Below are 16,327 nucleotides of genomic sequence, written 5' to 3' on the forward strand. Positions count from 1 at the left end.
GTTTTTTATAAAAGTGGTAGAATTTTACGTTACGAGAAGTACCTACCACTGTCAAAGTTATGTCTAGCGAAAAGAAATTTTTGCGAAGCAAGTTTTACTTGAAGATTACATTTGAAGGTGGTAGAACCCTTTATGGTTCGATTCCGACGGCACCACCGCCACACCTATTTTCTGCCTAATAACAGCAGTGTTAGGCGCTGCTGTGTTCCGTTTTGAAGGGTGTGGTAAGGCAGACATACTTTTCCGAGGCGTTCCAGCTTTGTCCTCAGGGGTAGGGGCGCATCTGTGGCCGACCTCAGGTAGGAGTATCTAATCCTATCTGGGGTTTATTACAGATGGCCATGGGCTGTAGCCACTTACCTTTAGGTGGACTGTATGCTCGTCTTCTAATTCTATGTTATAAAAAAACTTACAAGCCGGCTGACTTACTTATGAAGTGCCCTTATTCAGGACTGCTATTCTCTACTTCAATTTTATAATTATGTTAAGGATTTGCAAGAATTTTACCAGGTAATCTCGAACTTATGTTGTTCTTCAATGATAAAACTCTATATAATTCTATTGCAGCGATACAACCTTATAGTTCAGGTTTGAAGGGCTACTGAAGGTACTTCACAACTTGTTTAAGTAGTACCAAATAAGTGCATTGGTTTCGAAGATTTACATCCAAAACAATAAATCTTCGAATTGATTGTAACCAGAATACTAGATGCTCCCCTCGTTAGGTTCTCGGTAGATGACTATAATCTAGAGTCGAGGAAGTTATGCAAAACTTCTAAACTTCGATGCCATCAAATGATATTACGAACATTCATGAAGGAAGTTTGTTGTACGAGTATTAAATTAATGTAGTTGACGTAGCCAATTGAACTTCTACATTGGATTTATTTGGTGAACAGAATAAGGTATATAATTACAAGATATATAAGTAAAGGTCTTTGTGGTTCGACTCCGGAGACACCACCGCCACATCTATATCTGCCTAATAACAGCAGTGTTAAGCGTGATAAGGGAGCCATACCTTTTCTAGGTGTTCCAACCTTATTATTTTAGAGGTACTTGGGATCTTGGGTAGGAATCTAATCTTATATGGGGTAGATTACACATGTGATGTGCATGATCAGCAGTAGCTACTTATCGAGACAGATGATATGCAATCTAAGAAAGATCTCAGATCAGAACTGCAGAACGTAGGTTAACCTGATGCTGTAGTCTTGAATATTATAAGACAGCACAATATGGGGTCAATTACCGAGTAAATTGCAGAAGAAGTAACGTTACCTTAGTATGGTTGCGACCAAACTCACCTTGGTTGGGAACCGACCTTTGGTTGGAAGACAAAAGCGTATAATCGATTTAGCGTTTTATATGTTTAAACCCAAAATTTAACGTCAGCTATAATATTAAACAAATATAATGATATTTTTAAAGGTTACGCACATTTATTATGAAGCCATTACTACTTATAATAATCGATTATGAATAAAATCACTGTATCAAAATAGATACAAGTGTTTCTCGTTAGTTGTTCAAGATGTAAAACCGCTAGTGAGTCATTGATACAAAAAAATGTGAACGAACTAACCTTATAATATAAACTAGCTTTCGATAGCTAGATTGCAAGAATCTTCGATCGAATAGTTCATATTTGGTTGAAGCCCGCAATGTATGTTTATACGTGTTTTATTGTGTGTTATTAATTTGTTTATATCGATATTTGATATAGATAACTTTGTCTCAGATTATCAAAGTATTCATAATTTATTTTCGTATTATAACCAGGTTCATTTTATGGAAAGGTAGTAATAAAGTGATATGAATTCTTCTAATGAGTCTGAATAAAAGTAATATAAATTAATTAAATCTACGAAGAAATGTACAATTATTTTTCCGAATCGTGACATTGTCATCATTAAGTTTTGGGTAAATTGAAGTTTTCGGTCGTTTGTGTATCAAAAGCCTTCACGTACAATTATTCCTACCAAAAGCCGATAATAGGATTAACAAACAGTACTGCAGAAATATGAGTAATTCAGTATTTACGGAAATTAAATGTTCGTTATCACTTACGCGGACTGTCTGCTTTTTCAAGGTCTAGGTTATATAACATTAGCATATCTTCAGTATTTATAGCAGTGTTTATATAAATCTTAGAAAACGATGATCTCGTAAGTAAATGTTGCACTTGACGTTTCAAAGGTGTTATTTTATAGACGAGGACACATCTATATATATCTATATAAAACTCAAAGGTGACTGACTGACATAGTGATCTATCAACGTACAGCCCAAACCACTGGACGGACCGAGCTGAAATTTGGCATGCAGATAGATGTTATGACGTAGGCATCCGCTAAGAAAGGATTTTGATCAATTCTACCCCCAAGGGGATAAAATAGGGGATAAAAATATTACTTCGTAACGCGAACGAAGCCGCGGGCAAAAGCTCGTTTCCAAATAAAGTACATGACGGTTAATTATATCTTTTCATATCTTTTTATTATCTATTTTATGTGTGGTTTATTAACATAATTACTGTTAATTCCTAAGATACCTACATCAAAATAGTAGAAGTGGTAAGCATATAGTCCACTTAATATTAAGCACTCGTTTCAGGCCCTGAAATTTATTTTACGGCCTGCAAACCCCACATATCTTGGAGTAAATATTAAACACAGGTACTCTCTGTAGTATTCTCGCAAAGGTTAAATTAAAGTTTATTAGGTAGTACCGCCTATCTGGTAGGGCAGTTTAAAAAAAAAACAATTTTTTTTTTCGTTTGTACATACAAGCTTATTTTAGCTTCACTTTCTAAGCCATACAGTTTCGAAAGTGACACTTATTTTGTAGTAACACACTTAGTTGACATTACTTAATTTATTTGCATAGATACGATACCTATTTATTAGTTTAAAATAGTTTCCTTCGTTTTCCTTATTGATTATTCCTTTATACTACAATGAATAACGTAAATAACTTTGCAAATAAATTGCGCAAACAACATGAATAATTTATCTTGCTGACATGGAACTAAAACGGTAAATACATTTAAATCTTAATTCCATTAGATTTCCTGGATTTCATCTAAAATTCAGCTGTCCAAACTGTTCAAACATTATGAAATATGCCATTATAATTTCATTCTGAATTCCCAGTGCTAGAAAATTTCATTTTATCCTGAAATAAAATGTTTCCAGCAATAGATTATACTAAATCACTCGAAAAATTCAATTCAACTGTGTAGAACATGAAGCAGGCAAGTCGTTATTCTAATTAAAAATTAGTTTCTAAATACATATTGCAACAATTTGCTAATTAGAGCAAATATTATAAAATATATAATATATTCTTGTAATGTAAATTTTGACCAATGAATTGTCGTATTATTTGCATAAGATTGCTATTCAGTCACTATTGTTGATGTAGAGTTGGATTTAAACTTTCACTACATTTCATTACTTATTTTGAATAGTTAGGGAGGTAACATACGAGCGACAGGTAGATAATAGTTCCCGTAGGACATTCGTAGTCGGTGATCGCAGTCGTTGGTCGGTCGCTAGCAGCAGATGGCGACGGTCGGCGACAGTCGTCGACGTAGGCTGTCGCTTGTATGCAAGCACCCTTACCGCAAGGAGTGTGAGTTTTTGACAGTGCTGTTGCAGGCATATGCTACCAATATTCTGGTTTAAAAAATGTTTTCAAAGGTATGTACAGTTCATCAATACGCACTAAGCCCACGCAGTGGAATATGGAATCTCCTTCTCATTCTGAGAGGCGACTAATGCACAGCAGTGGGACAGTAAATAATTTACGATGATTCTGGTTTTAATCACTTTGGCACAAAAGAGGGCAACGGCAAGCACTTTTCATCACAAATCAAAGATTCACCCTTAAGCCAAAGCTCTTTCAAATAATGTTCCAAAGACACGTTTTCAGTTCCAATAACTCTTAACCTGATTTAAGGCTATTGTTGAATCAAAATTTGTGGTAGTCAAGCAATATGTAAGATTTATGATTTAGTAGATGGAGGTTCGGTCTTAAATTCGTTTTATTAATAAAAACTTCTCTAAATATTTTGATTCCAAAAAGACTAGGTTCTTATAAGTGTATCTCCCAGTGATACCCTTTAAACCAGTACCCTTAGTACGAGTTTTTAAGTTTTAACAAAAATTACTGTTTTTGTATATGTTTACGTATTTGCCCATACATTTCCAATTAGCGCTCCTAGCGGACTGTATCAGAACTGATTGGAAATGTATGGGTAATACGTAAACAAATACAAATCAGTCATTTTTGTAAAAACGTAAAAACGCATACAAAGGGTACAGAACACAGCAGTGTCTAACTATAGTGTTATTAGGGAGAAATACGTAATACGAACAATAGCTATATAATACTTTTAACACAATAATACAAGTTTTTTTATAAGTTGTAATCCAAAAATGTTTTGGATACAAACACGTAAGTCGTATTTTAATTAAGTCTACGTTTTGTACCCACTTAATTAAAACGAATCTACCATTTTGCAGTTATGTAACAACACGACTTTGTTCACACTAGTTGCTCTAGATTCCGTTTGTGGCATCTGAGACAATAACTAAACATTTTTATTCGAGTTTTTCAACGAAGTAGCTCAAGGCAATTTCAGCAAGTTACGCAATATCCTTTGTTACTGGTTTTTAAACCGAAAAAAGGAGGAAACACTCAATTCGGATGATTGTTTCTTTTGTTTTGTGGCGTGAAGCAAAGCTGTTTAGTGATTATAGACACTCAGAATACTCGTCCCAACTTAGTCCTCATTGGTATCGAAGAATTGACCCACTTCAGGTACCTACTACTTGAAACCTATTGGAGGTTGAGGTTACTTGCCATCAGGACGACTGTATACATTTTGTATTTTTTTTTCATAAATTAAACTAAAATTTATCACAGCAATAACGAATTGTTTTATAACAATAAGTAAGAGCAATGTGCGAAAATGAGCAAGAGAGTAATGTGCGAAGCGATTTGCTGATAACTGATAAGTGGTCACAGTCGCCCATTTGTCGCACATCAGAATCCATACTCACTAGAATGAACACTATAATACATATTTAAATAATTTGAACTTTAATTAATAAACATGACCATATTCAATCAGATGATGGGTATAAATAAAACAATTTTGTTTAAAATAAAAACAAAAATCCCGACTACTTAAAAGCATAGCTACTACTTAAAAGCGTAGAACACGCAAAGGGAATATACATACGAAATACATTACCTTCTCAAAATCAGACTTCACACATGGTCGAAACGGCGAACGGAAACACATTCTCAATATTTTACAAAGCGTTCCTTTACCTCGAATATATCCGGACGCCTAAATCGTTTACAAGGGCAGAGTTTAGGCCGTCCCTTTGTACTAATTTCTGCACTTATTTGGGTTCAAATTACATCAACACAATGAGAGACCTTAGTCCAGCTTACAGTGACTTTACGTAATGAGGCCCTTGCCATCTCATTAAGGAGTACTTAACCCAGTGACTATTCTGGGACAGAGTTAAAACAAGTTGTGCTTTTTTATACTGTCTATTTTGTTCCACTGCTGGGTACTGGTCTCTACCCCAGATAGGATTAAATATTCCTACTTGAGGTCGGCCACAGATGCGCCGCTACCCTTGAGGACTAAGCTGGAACGCCTCGGAAAAGTATGTCTCCCCTTACCACACCCTTCAAACCGGAACACAGCAGTGCCTAATACTGCTGTGTTCCGTTTTGAAGAAATAGGTGTGGCGGTGGTGCCGCCGGAGTCGAACCACAAAAGGGTCTACCAGCTTCAAAGTTTCTAACCACTTGGACCATGTTTGTGCACCTTTTAGTTATAACCAATATCTTTCTGATTTATTGAATGTATCCAATGTTCCGATGTCTCCTGTTTATTGAGTTCAAATTGAAACCTATTCAGCCGTGAAATTTGTTGCCAATTAATAAATCAACGTTCAATTATTAGTGGGTATCCGTGCCCAGGTAGATTTTAATGTTTTGTTAAGTTGAATTCGTAATCAAATAAAAACAGATTCCTTGAATTTATATGCTCTTCCTTGAATTATATTATATGATTATATAATATATGATGATGATATATAAATATAAGGGAGATGTCCTGAGGATTTAATCAAATCCCCATTTTATCATTTTCCTCCGATATACTTGTACATGAGTACAGTTAAGAAATAAGTATTTTACATTTCTATGTATCTTGTTTATATAAACAAATCGTAAACTTGTAAATGACAAATACACACACACATATACAACTTTAGTACGTTTGCACACATGTCATGTATAACATGATTGTGTTCTGTATTAATTCCAAGGAAACTCAAATACAATTCAAAACTTATTTTGTGATTATGTTTGATGTGATTTTGCATTATTCCTTGCATATATAACATTTTCATACCATTATGCATCTCCCTTGTGTACAAAGCCAGATGTTCTTATCTCCATACATGTGTAATTAGGTCCAGCGCACGTGTAGATATTCAAACGTGGCTAATGTATTCTATTTTAGTACTTATATGTACTACGCGTGGATTACTTACAAGTAGAAGTACCTTGTGGTATTTGAATATCCGTTGCGTTCTTATTAGTTCTAATTAAGTAACTTATTTGGTTCACTCTTTTTTTTATATAATATAGGAGTAACAGACGAGCATGCAGTCCACCTGATGGTAAGTGGCTACTGCCGCCCATGGACATCTGTGATCAACCCCAGATTGGGTTAGATGTTCCTACCTGGGGTCGGCCACAGATGCCCCGCTACGCCTGAGGACTGAGATGGAACGCCTCGGAAAACTATGTCTCCCTTACCACACCCTTCAAAACGGAACACAGCAGCGCTTAACACTGCTGTTATTAGGCAGAAATAGGTGTGGCGGTGGTGCCGCCGGAGTCAAACCACAAAGGGTTCTACCACCTTCAAAGTCTTCGTCAATCCATTAGTATCCCACTGCTGGGCATGGCTCTTCGACCGAGATGCATACACATACAAACGCATGCTCCTACATGCTACAACCCTCTTGTTGGTTAGTGATTATTGCCGCCCACAAACATCTATCATAAATATATCATATCATTAATATCATCAATCATAAATATAGCTATATTTGGGTGTTTTTTCCTTTATCTAATTAACCATAGTAGGTGGACAGTACAAATTTTAACAGTGTAAATGATTCTATGGCTGGTACATTGATTACTCACTCCTAAGAAGAAAATGTAACCAGTTTTGACAATTTCAATTGTCACTGTCATCTATTTTCGTGTTTGAAAAATATAAAAATGTAGTTTTTAGATCATTTACGAATGAAACGATATTTCTCTTTTTTCAATTTCGTGTTTCACTTTTTGTTCAATTTCGTGTTTTTGCACCAATAAATTGCGCATGTCCGCATTGTTCCGCGTAAATTACACCATGACAGCCATTAAATGGCTGACAGAATCGTCAGCCGTTTAAGTCATTTAATGGCTTCCTTCAATTACAAGGCGGTGAGATATAACTATGGGCTGGTATGATAACTTGTGGTTTTGGTGGTACGGAACCCAGACGATTTCCTAGTTCTGACACAAACCGCTAGGGGCGCTGATTGGAATTTGTAGGGCACATACGTAAACGAATACCATAACAGTCATATTTGTCGAAACGTAAAAACTCCTGGTAAGGGTACAGTTCTTATATTATATGTCTATGTCATTTCTACATGTTTCTATCCTATGGTTATGCTAATGAATGTTTAATCACGCGTAGCCAGTACCTTTTTATGTGGAATTGATTAGTTCAGCGTTGCTCGGAACGACATAATATCGTCTATTTCAGTTTAAAGTTATGGTTGTCGCTAAATACTCATTGTATTTTACTTTGAGTATGAGTAAACACTCATACTCATAAACTTTATGTGCAAAGATACTTATAAGAAATTATTGAAAGTATCTTTGCACATAGATTTATCATATATTTAAATCATGTAGTAATGTTTTATTAACCCTTTGAACTCAGCAAGATGATAGTACTAAGAGGAGTGAAAGTAATGGGTTACTGAAAACTCAGTCTATAATTGTAGAATTTATTTTAACTGAAATACTTCTAACATTTATTGCACCTTTACAAATTGCCTCAATACTTTATTGTTCTAGCCACAAGCCATATCGTTTAAGCTACACTTTGAACTGTATGTGTTGTGTGGTTTTAATAATATTTAGACAGTTGGTTTCGCCATTTAAAGAAAACACACTATATTATTATTATTTATTTGTAATATAGGGGTAGCAGACGAGCATGCAGTCCACCTGATGATAAGTGGCTACTACCGCTCTTGAATATGTAATCAACCCTAGATTTAGATACTCCTACCTAAGGTCGACCACAAATGCGCCGCTACCGCTGAGGACTAAGCCAGAGCGCCTCGGAAAAGTATGTCTTACTCGTAATTGTATATGTAAATTGTATTAATGTGACTACTTATAATTAAAATAAAATTAGACATAAACAAAGCTTCATACCAACATATACAACATAACGATGTATTCCAAAGCATCACAAAGAAGTGACACTCAGAGCTTGTAATCGGTAAATAAACCGTAACAAATGTGGCGTCTACGGCATTGATTAGTTAAAAGCGATCGTTTAACCGTGTAGGTATAAATGACTCATGTGTGGTAGTGGTAGGGTTGCTATGCTTCTTATAATTTTTTATCCGAATGCGACGGTAATGTTTTTTGAGCGTATGTGTGGTGTGGTCGTATGTGATGTCTCATTCTTTAGGACACCGTACAGTCCAAATGGCTTATCGGCTAATGGCTATCGTTTGAGTAGTCTAAATTGTGGGAGTGACCATATGCTATATTTTTAACCAATCGGGTATTTATTCAAATCCAGATAACATTAGATTCCTACATTAGGTCGGTCCAATGCGTTGCTACCCATGAGGACTAAGTTGGAACGCCTCGGGAAAGTATCATCCTTACCACACCACATATTGGCAAATTACAATTTAATTAATAATAAATAGAGCCTCTTCTATAATATGTTAAACTAGTTATTGCCCGCGGCTTCGCCCGCGTTTCAAAGAAAATAATATGACATATTAACATACATAAAACTGAAAATTCGTACCTTCATTGGAATGAAAGTGGTGCCATCTGGCGGTATCTCGAGTACTAATTAATATTTAATTAATAATAGAACCTTTCCTATAATATATTGAAGAATATTTTCGGTAAAACTATTTTAAGGGTTCATTAAGTCAAGGCTAGCGTAGAATTTGAAAACCTCTCCTATTATATTTTTCTCGAGTACTGTTCTTTTGTTCTGTAGTGGTTATATTATTACGAAGTTCGTATTTTCTTTTGTTAAAAGTGTACTTGTTAGGCACAAGTAGTTTTATTTTAATGGGTGAAAAAAAACTAACTTTACCGATTAAAAATAATTAATCCGACGATATTTTGAAATGTCCCACTTTATATAAATTATTATATAATCATAATATATAGATTTAAATACACTATGGTATGTATAAAACCTCTAACTCAATTTTTACAACTGTTTATTTTATTATTCATTTTGATTGTTAAACCCATATATGACGACATAAAGGCAATATATGCTGATATATTTATAAATAATACCATACTTCCAACAAAGATAAAGTACCGATAAATATATTGAAAATAAACAAACAATTTCAACACACCTTTTTTTAACAAACCTGCCTTCATAACCCATAAATCTCGTGACAATGTAGAAAGCACAGTACCCCATTGTTCAACAAACGCCCTCCTTTCCTTTCATATTTTCCCTACTTTTTGTAGAAAATATACTGGATATATGGCAGTTAAAATATGACAACCCTACTCATGTTACGCCGATGACATAATACTCGAACGTCACATGCAAGGTCGAGCTCGGGCGTCTATAAGTGCGATTTTATTTTGTGCTCCTCGAATGCATAATTATATTATTATATTACCCATTGTTCCACAAACATCCTCCTTTCCTATTATATTTTCCTTACTTTTTGTAGGGAAAATGTACTATATATGGGAGCTAAAATGTGACAACCCTACTCATGTTACGCTGATGACATAACACTCGAACGTCACATGCAAGGTCGAGCTCGGGCGTCTATAACTGCGATTTTATTTTGGGCTTTTCGAATGCATAATTATATTAATATGTATGTGTAAATGAACATCATAATATTATCTAAACTACCGGTTAGTAGGTCATTGTCCGTGATTATTTAGTGCCCGTAAGAGACAATCTTAGAGGTGTTTTGTTGCCGCTGCAATTTTTTGTTTGACTCAGGTAGCTCTGATACAAAGAAATGTATTTCTTTTATATTCTATTTCTTTATTATATTTTAGAAATGAATAAGCCTGCATCCACATCATGGTATGTCATCTGACTATGGGCATAGTAAAATCCAGTCTAGACAAATACACAAACACCCAGACTCAGAACAGATAAATTCATGAGATAGGTACTCGTATATATAACCTAGGATCGTCTAACCGAGGATCAAACCTGGAACCCATTGCGTGTCAGACAGTGACCGCAAGCCCATGCGGATCTGAGATGGACCAAACATACCTTGTTCTCGTTACACCTAAGGACTAAGGTTTTTTTTTATAATATATAAGTAGCAGACGAGCATGCAATCCACCTGATGGTAAGTGGCTACTGCCGCCCGTGGACATCTGTAATCAACCCCAGATAGGATTAGATTAACTGAGGTCGGCCACAGATGCGCCGCAACCCCTGAGGACTAAGCTGGAACGCCTCGGAAGTCTGTCTCCCTTATCACACCCTTCAAACCGGAACACAGCAGCGCCTAACACTGCTGTTATAAGCCAGAAATAGGTGTGGCGGTGGTGCCGCTGGAGTCAAACCACAAAGATTGAAGAGTTGGAACGTCTCATGTGTTAATAAGGTAGAAATAGCTGTAGCGTTAATAGTGGTGGTTGCACCACATAGATTTCTTTATGATCTCATTCATACACATTACATTACACGTAACATTACACTGTTCTAAATCACACATGGTGTTAAGATTGAAGACAAAGTACTGTAAAGATCAGCGGCTACAAATTTGTCTTTAAAGCGAACATTTTTACCGAATAGCGTACATTTATATATTATTTATATATATATTTATTTATATATATATTAAGCTATACGCATATATAAGAATGTATATCATGCCTTTAATTGTATTCTTTATAACTTTACTGTATTTCTACTTTAAGGCTGACTGTTTAAGAATGTTTTTAAATTAAAAAACTCTTTGTTTCTTTCAGAATTGTGATCATAAAATAAATTAAACACTTTTGGTAGATTAAGAACTTCTGTTTCAAACAATAAAGAAAGGAATTGTTTAGTAATTTTATTCCTTTAAGCGTAGAATATAACATAAACATACTTGTTATTTTACACGGCTGCCATAAATATAACTTAGCGAAAGTACAAAGTCATTTACTTTTGCAATGACCGATGATGCGTTGTCTTCCTTTTTTGTTTTCAGATAGGTACTTATACAAGGTCGAGTATATGCAAGCGTATGCTAAGCAAACTCACTACGTAGTAAAGTTACATACAATACAATAGGTATGTAAATAATGCAATTTAACCATTATTTTCATTGTAAAGACAGAATATAAATTATTATTATCCTACTAGTATTATAAAGGCGAAAGTTCGTGAGGATGAACATATGTTTCAACTCGTCTGAATTGTGGGAGTGACATAAGCTAGTTTTAAAGAACAATACAATACAAAACTCGTTTTGTATACCAAATTAAAGTAACAAATACAACGTTTTAGGTAACAATCTAAGGTAGATACAATTGGTGGCCTTATCACAAAGAACGACTAGTTTGTTTTAATTCTGATTATTATTATTTTTTTATTTTCTTTTTCTTAATTTTTACCGTCTCCGTCTATTTGCTAGCTACTAATGAGCGGTAAAGTTATCACTAACAATATAATTATTTTGGCTATGGGCCAAATTCGCCATTATTAATGAACCAAACTAATTAATACCATTCAAATTGGAACGATATGTTATCAATTAATTTAAATGTTATAGTGTATTTTTCCCCAAAAAAGACTTTACGTCTATATTGTGTTAATAAATAATATAACAGAACTAGCTGACCCGAAAAATGTTAAGGGTGAACAACCCTTATCATTTAGGGGGATGAAAAATAGATGTTGGCCGATTCTCATAGATACCGGATAAGCACAAAAAATTTCATCAAAATCGGTCAAGCCGTTTCGGAGGAGTATGGCAACGAAAACTGTGACACGAGAATTTTATATATAACAGAATGTACAATTTTGATAAATGGGTTACATAAATAATCTACATTTATATTCCTCGGTTAAAAGTTATGCTTTAAGTAATAATTAAATAATTGGACATATGCGAGTCGAACTCGCACACTGACGGTTCCGTACCAATATGTGTTACCACAGTAGCTATATGCTATAGCATGCATTGTGAATTTATGGTTCAATCCCAAAGTAATCCCAAAGTATAGGTTTCTCGTATGAGACCTCTGTATAATTTACTGTAACTTTTTTATTTGAAACATTTGTTGTTATCGCGGCCTTAGTAATATTTATCATGGTTCAAGATAAATAGCACTGTGACAAGCGAACAGAAAGCTAGTAGAGTCCCAGTTTTACAATTTGCATGCGGAACCCTAAAATACTAACCTTTTAATAATAATTTTCATAACACGTATGTATAAAAAATGTTACTGAGATGTTTATTCCGTACTCCTTCTTAAATTTATTCTGCTAACACAAAACCATTTTGACATAACCAGGAACATTTCGTGTTTAGTAAACTTTATTATTTTTAGAATTTATTTCATGGCAGTCTTAATAGATAATCTTATATATAAAATTCTCGTGTCACAATGTTAGTAACCGTACTCCTCCGAAACGGTTTTACCGATTTTCACCAAATTTTATATGCATATTCAGTAGATCTGAGAATCGGCTACCATCTATTTTTCCTACCCCTAACTTATAAGGGTTTTTCAACCTTAACATTTTTTTATTCATATGGCAACACAACGTTTGCCGGGTCAGCTAGTTAACACTATAAAAACTCATGTATAACCATATGTCCAGACAGGCTAAGTATCTAATAAAATACCTGTTTTATACCTTGGATACGGAACCCTAAAAATACTAACCTTTTAACAATAATTTTATTCTTCTTAATTCTGACGTCAACTCCACACAATAACATGTTAACGTTAAACACGTAGTTGTATAAAAAATGTTACTAAGATGTTTATTCCGTACTCCTTTTTAAATTTATCTTGCTTACACAATACCATCTTGATATACAGGGACATTTGTGTTTTTGCGAGCTTAATCAAACGGTAACCTCGGTAAGATAGGTACTATTTTATCTCTTAGATCAGAGGTTCCCAACCAGTGGTCTGTGGTCCGCAAAAGCCAAATTATGCCAAATATAAAATATATCCGCGAACAATTTTAAATTTAGAGGACCGTTTATTAAATTTAGCCGTTTGAAAGTAAGTGATGATTTGCGTGTAACTTTGAGTAAATGTTAGTCCTATTCCAGGACTAACATTTACTCTGACTAACATTTAACTGAACTTGTAAAGATGATGCAAGTACCTACAGGAATTACATTAATACAAAACTACAAAGTTTATCCTATAATATTATTATTTCTTTTTATGTATGTTCATATTGAGGTTTTCATTAAAAGTTTAAGTTTAAGTTTATTATGGTTTATTTTTATTGTTCCTATAATTATAGTGGTGTCATACAAGTGGTCCCTGACAAAGAAAAGGTTGGGAGCCTCTGTCTTAGATGAAATAAATTAAAAAGATCTTACAAGTCTGGTCAAGGTCGAGGCCAACTAACTGATTTGTTCTTACATTAGCTTACGCAAACGACTTTGCTCGCATTCGTTCCTGTCACTTTTAATCTTAATTTAATTTTTAGTTTTTTTTTTACAAAATAGGAGTAGCAGACGAGCATGCAGTCCACCTGATCAACTGTAATCAACCCCAGGTAAATTCGACTTTCCTACATGAGGTCGGCCACAAATTCGCCGAGGACTAAGCTAGGAGGTCTAGGAAAAACATCACACCAAATGGTGATTAATGATGACGTTATAAAATGAACATATTGTCCAAATATCATAGTTTGCGCTTTAATAAGGCTCTGCAATAATAATCAGTAAGGGAATGTTCTTTTATAACAGAACTAGCTGTTACCGACGAATTTGCACGGACGGACTTATTGACCTCAAGGTACCATCAAAGCATTCTAGACATATTAAGCCATTGTTTAATATTCCTCGTGCAAGAACCAATTATACACAAAATTCAGTTTTCTGCCGCATTATAGACACATATAACAAACATTATTCAAACTTAGACTTCTTTTATTTAAACAAAACCTCACTGAAGAACGCAATTATAAATATGCACCTAACATTACAATGACAGACATACCCACATTGATATACACCACATACACAGACACAAACATACACACACACACACACACACACACACACACACACACACACACACACACACACACACACATACACACACACACACACTATTTAAGTCAAACACAACCTTTAACTTGTTACTTGTTTATTAATACTTTATTGTACCAACTTGTAATTTTAATTTCTCATAGTTATTATTTAGTGTAATCCATTTTTGGCCTTATTATATGTAACAAAATGTAATCTTCTTTTATTGATGTGTAACGCTGTTGGATTGCCAAATAAATGAATAAATAAATAAATAAATAAATCATTAACCTTTCTAAGCCTACGTCATAAGACAAAGCTACTGTCCAAATTTCATATTTATATAGTTTCAGCTACAATAGTTAAGATTCTGCGATGATTAGTCAGTTTCCTTTCTCGAGTGAGTAAGATTTCGCAAATATCTATATTAACTCGGCGGAAGACAAGAATCATATATTATATCTAGCTGACCCGGCAAACGTTGTGTTGCCATATAAATAAAAAAAATGTTAAGGATGAACAACCCTTATCACTTAGGGGTATTAAAAATAGATAGTAGCTGATTCTCAGACCTACTGAATATGCATATAAAATTTGGTGAAAATCGGTAAAGCCGTTTCGGAGTACGGTAACTAACATTGTGACATGAGAATTTTATATATACGATAAATTTAAACCTTAAATCATAAAACTGTAAGAAAGGATAATTTCGTTTAGTCAGTAGCTACCGAGCTAGAAATTACAAAGGGATATATAGATATAACTTCACTACATACAATTTATTGTTATTGTTATAATCCGGACGTATATCTTAATTTTTACTTATGTACTTATTAACAATTAATTAAGTTACAACGATGTAAGGATATTGAGTAACATGTAGGGGAATTTCCCATATTCCCAGTGGGATATGAAGTGGTGTTGGTGGACTAAAAATATTCCTTAAGAGATCGGAAGTTAAGATCATACTGGTTATATTTGGTAACGATATTTTTTTCCTTCCGTTTAAAAACTTTGGGAGCAGGATTATTCGCCGTACTTGATTTATAAATATCCTATTTGTATGTATGAAATTTAATAGTGCATCAAAATGATCCTTGAATGGCATCTATATTAAAATCCTACAGAATATAAATTTTACGCTCTCTACGTAGAGTTCTTCATTATACGTCAATAAAAACGTCGTAAAGGCCACCTTGATAACCTTTTATATGTTTCACATATTTTTTATTTATATTGTCAAACAAACAAATTTAATAAGAGTAGCAAAACATAACAATTCGTGAAGTATTTTGCGGTTAGTTTAACCTTAACCTTACCTTTTCAGAAAGAAATCCGATATCCCATCTACAGTGAATACAGTGTTTATTATCAATCCAACGACAAATCGAACAGGAATCACTTCACAAGCACTTGTACCACTAGAACACATAAAAATCATCCGTCATACTCTCGCGAAGTGCGCGAAAACATCGGATCTTCGAAACGACGTGACAGGCGTCACCTCTCAGCGTTGGCGCGGTACTGAGTAAAATAACGTTCAGCATCTACTACGCGATATCTGAACTTACAACCTCGTAATCTCGTGAACAACTTTAATCCACATCGCATACAATGCGCGCGATGTACTGGGTTTTAAATCATATCACTAAAATTTACTTACTGAGAACGCAATGTATTCGAACAGAATAGTAATTCACGTGACTTTGTATTTAAGGAAAATTCGTGATAGTGTAGGGTTATCT

The 16,327-nt window shown here is 34.4% G+C and overlaps 1 protein-coding gene across 2 annotated transcripts in view; it reads right to left on the reverse strand.

Annotated features, from left to right (window-relative positions):
- Positions 1-16,095, reverse strand: part of SH3PX1 (sorting nexin 33-like protein SH3PX1) — a 246,645-nt gene extending 230,550 nt beyond the window's left edge. For both annotated transcript variants that reach the window (XM_073085328.1, XM_073085327.1), the window contains exon 1: positions 15,902-16,095. The gene's annotated coding sequence lies outside the window, so the exon portion shown is untranslated. The remainder of the gene's footprint in view (positions 1-15,901) is intronic.
- Positions 16,096-16,327: the final 232 nt, after the last annotated feature.

This window comes from Epargyreus clarus, unplaced genomic scaffold (assembly GCF_041222505.1).
Source record: "Epargyreus clarus isolate Ecla_fem2 unplaced genomic scaffold, WU_Ecla_fem_2.2 ptg000023l, whole genome shotgun sequence".
Classification (NCBI taxonomy): Eukaryota; Metazoa; Arthropoda; class Insecta; order Lepidoptera; family Hesperiidae; genus Epargyreus; species Epargyreus clarus.